Here is a 4,888-nt window from a genome sequence, read left to right as displayed (position 1 = left end):
TTCGTCAGAATGACGTTTCTTGGTATTCGTCAGAAAGTCGTCGGAATTTCTGACGAAATTCCGACGAACGTTTTTTTTCCGACGAAACGATACCGACGGACGGGTTCGTCGGAATTTCGTCGGAATAGACCGATTCCGACGAATTACCGACGATTTCGGCCATCAGAATCCCCCTGTTTTCTTGTAGTGATACTAGTCCACGGCAGTCAAATAAAAAGATGTGATTATTAGTTTCGTTATTTTTAATAAAAAAATATTAAATCTGTTTAATCGGGATATTTGTTCGGTTTTAAGTTTTTTTTTTTGTTTAAAATCTTCTAAAATATAACAATTATTTTAAATTAATATAAATTTTAGTTTATTCAGTTAAAATGTTTGATTCTTTTGGTTTTTCGGTAAAAACCAAAATTTAATATTATTTGTTTATTTTCATGTTATGAATTTTAGATAGTCGTCATGTCGAACCAATAGTTTCATATTATAGTTTTTAATTTAAACCGATAATAGTTTAAGAAAAAGAAAAGAAAATTATTAAGACAAATCATTTCACTACATTTTGGTCGGTAGTGAAAGAAACATTAAGAAAAAATATTTCAACTTTGAAAAAAATTAGATACTTCAGTTGTGGTGAATCCCCTAGACTATATTTGAGAAGTAATTTTGCCACATGTCCTATCTACAATCAATTTCACAAAACAAATATGACATGGTTACTAAAATTGATGACATGTCTTATAGCTTAATATGACATGGACAATTGCATTTAATGTTAATTTATATTTTTGGTAAACTTTTTAAAATATGGTAATAACTCATATATTACATTTAATGTCAATTTATATTTTTGGAAATTATTTTAGAATATGAGAATAACTCATAAATCATCATTAAAATAAATTTATTCAAATATGTCATTATAAATTTCAAAATATAATTTAATTATATATTTTAAAATTATAAAATTTTATTACAAAAATTTTCAAAAATGTATAATTTTTTTTAGAAAATTATAAAAATTTAATCGTAAGATCATTATTTCCTTATATATCTACAAATTTTATAAATATTGTTTAATTTTAATTTTTGGTAATTATGCAACTTTTACAAATTTATTTAATATATTTAATTAAAATAAATAGATAGAAAAATCTATCTAAGATTATAATTTCAAATATACACATGCATATTCTTAAATATAATTTTATATTTAATTAAATTAAATTTATATTAAAATATTGATACGAAAAAGAAAATTTACAATATTAATAAAATTTTATTTTAAAATATAATTTATATTTATCTGTTAAAAAATATTTTAAATTTTTTTACTGCAGGAAAACACCTGGTCATACTTTTATTTACATAATAGTTTCTATATAAATATTCAGTGTAAATAATATCATAATTTTATGAATCTTAAACTAAATTGTGTTAGTTTTCATATTTTTGTTCAAAATAATACATGAACGATAAAACTAAAATTAATTTAAAATAAAAAAGGCCTTGACATTAGTCATTTTTCATATAAAGAAAATAAAATTGTATCCGTAAATAGGGGTGGACACAGATTGAATATCTGAGTATTTGTAAACATTCGTGTCGATTCGATCTTTAGCCACCTAGATATTCGGTGACCCGGATATCCGAAATGTTTTAAAATCTTAAAGAATATCCGATTTGATCCGTAAATAAAATAAAATTTAAAATTAATTGAAAAATTTAATAATAACATTTTATTACAAAAATAAAACATTATTTAACCTTTTAAATTCTAGTACCTAATATAATAAATTTAATTCATAAAAATATTGTAAAACTGATATAAAGTATAATATATATAACGTATGTATATAATTCTTTACATATATGTATATATATGCATATATATGCATATAATAGATCGAATTAGATATTTGTTCCTAAAAATATTGGTATTTGTGATTTGTTTCTTTTTGGATTGTATTTTAGTATTTGATTTGTTTCGTAGAGTTACGGATATTCAGATTTTTTTGGTTCAAATCAATACGGATAACGAATCGAATTAAAATTTATGAATATTTTGCTAAACTTTATACGTAAACAATAAAAATAATATATATAATTTGGCTTTTGATTCGTTATCTATTTTTATTCGAACCGAAAAATCCAGAGTTTTATTGTAACTATGTATGTGAGTTTTATATTAAAAAAAAACGCAAATTACATAGTATTAACACATTTATAAATATAATGTGAATGAATTAGCATACTTATTATCAAATCATTGTGAGACTCTCACGTATCTATTATAGTATGAATGCATTTATTATAATGATTCCTTTTTAATATATAAGGGATAATGCAAGTTGCAAACCATTCGATACCTGATAAATCAGGTCTTAGCAAGCTCGATCCTGTATGAACATATTTAATAGATATTTTCAATTTGTTTTCCATATTACAATATAAAACAATCTAATCAGAAACTAAATGATATTTTAAATTTTATTTTTAACGTCAATTATATGTTATCGTTAGCTAATCACTTAATCTTGTGTAAAGTATTTGGAGTCAATTATGTAACTAGCTAATGCAAAATAAATAAATACAGAAAATGCAGTCCGGTTTATAAAATATTGGGCCCTTATACTTTTTAAAGAGCCGAACAAATAAAATTATTTCGGGCCGAAACAACAGGTCCACGTGGTTGTGCTGAAGATCTTTTATTAAGTCGGATATTGTTGTAATTAGAGAGTTTTGAGACTGAATATTTCGGTGTTATTATTAATGATCAAGGGGGTTCTTTTATATAAAAATTACAAGATGAAGATAAATGGAAAGTATCCAAAACCTAAACTCACTAGGATTAGGAAAACTACTAATACATAATAATGGAAAGATTACATCTATTAGGAAAAGGAAAGAGTTTCATTTTCTCCAAGCTTTGTGGTCGTCTCTCTCTCCTAAAGTCGGCTCACTCTCTCCTCTCTCTAGGCTTCGGCCATCTCTCCATCTTCTAGGTATTGGGCCGGTCTTGGGCCGGGCCTGGTTAATGGCAGTCCACTCGATGATTTATAACACTCCCCCTTGGATGCCATAACCATACATGATTCGTAGTACGCTTCATGTTGTCTCATTAAAACCTTATCAGGAAAACCCAGTGGGACAAAACCATGATGAAGGAAAAAGAGTACAGCACGCACTACTCCCCCTGATGTGAACCTCACTGTAGGTTCTACATTCTACGCATCTTGGTGCGTGATATTTCCTTTATGTATAGGATGAGAGTAATCGGCCAGTTTCATTACTGAACCGTAATTAGACCATTTCGACTTCTTAGGTCGTTTCTCATGTCCTTTGACATCGAGTGTCCCGGTAAAGCATATGTGCTAAGCAATGTGAATCACATTTTCCTCGGAGATCACTATTGGGTCTTTGCAAATCGTGTTTGCATAAGTCCATAGTCTAGACGTGATCGTCTACTATCAACTGCTCTTTACTTTGGCGATTTATGGTTACTATCGACCATGTATCAATCTGGCCGAATCATGACCGGGTCATAAACCTCGTCTATAAGTGTCCACTACTTGCCTTGTGGAATTTATACGGCAGTAGACCGTTCTGCTATGCTGGATCCTTACTTAGGGGATCTGCTGTCGGATTGCAACCTGATGGTTGATCTTTTGTTTCTATTAGTCCGTGATCAAGGGATAAGGACCGGATGCCTTTTAGCCGATGGGCCGGACGTTTTAAGCCGGAGTGCTGGACGCCTTTAGCCAGAAGGGGCCGGACGTCTTTTGTCGAAGGACCGGACGCCTACAGATATGTTCTGTATCAGTCTACTAACCTCTTTTAGGTTTAGTACAAACACAAGGGATTTCAAATGTATATGGACTGTTATTGGATTTTCTTTTATACAACTCCAAGATCATGCGTGATCACTTTATTTTACATACTATATGCAGCTGCTTTTCAGTCCATGAATCAGCTTAGGAACAAAGCTGTTCTTTCAATTTATCCAGTGATCCATATGCTGCTTACTACATCATTTGTATCTAATTTCATTCTTATGACCAGATCATTTTCAATTTCGAAAATCTATAGCAGCAACCACCACATAGGAGTTTTATCTTCTTATAATATGTTCCTTTGATCTCTGTGAGTACCTTGTGTAACAAGCTATGATCTAATGCTGTTAAGTAGGAAGACATGAACACTCTTAGACCTCGTGATCATGTGCCTTCTCTCATGGTTTCTTTACCTCACAAGATCCATTTATTTCACTGGTTGATCAGATGGCGTTTCTGTATATGTATATGGCCAATACGCTCATCTCTCTTTTAGATACTTTGAACCTCCACGTTTATCTTTCAATATAATCTTTTATGATCTTTATGATTGTATGAGTACTCATTCGTGGGTTCATGATCCTCGCTTATCTCTTTAGGTTCAAGTGTTATTCTCTTATGCATCTTTTATATACAAAAGTGTGTGTGTGTCGACACTTTCATGGGGTTCCATTATGTTCCAGACATGATTTGATCACTTTGAGATTTCATTATCCAGGACCTTTGTTACCTAGTAGCTTGGCGTCCCAAGCCACATGGTTTGGTACCTTAGATGTGTAGTTCCGCAGCCTTTTCTCAATGTCTGTTTGGTTTCTAGTATGATCTCGGATCTATCATCCCATGCACCATTCCTTTATATCCGAGATCCCTTTATCTTATGGAACACTTGGTCTATCTTGTATAAACTTTATAACAACTTGATTATGTCTCTTCTAGGACATTCATTTGGTGCTAAGCTGGTTAGTCATTTCTCGGGTCAGTGTCTGGCATTTCGATTAGCTTCTCAATTAGATATCTTTATATAATCTTTCCTTGGACGTCTTAAATCATAATCTCTAGTC

Source organism: Brassica oleracea, chromosome C5, assembly GCF_000695525.1.
Source record: "Brassica oleracea var. oleracea cultivar TO1000 chromosome C5, BOL, whole genome shotgun sequence".
In the NCBI taxonomy this organism is placed as follows: domain Eukaryota; kingdom Viridiplantae; phylum Streptophyta; class Magnoliopsida; order Brassicales; family Brassicaceae; genus Brassica; species Brassica oleracea.
This window is presented reverse-complemented; position numbering follows the sequence as displayed.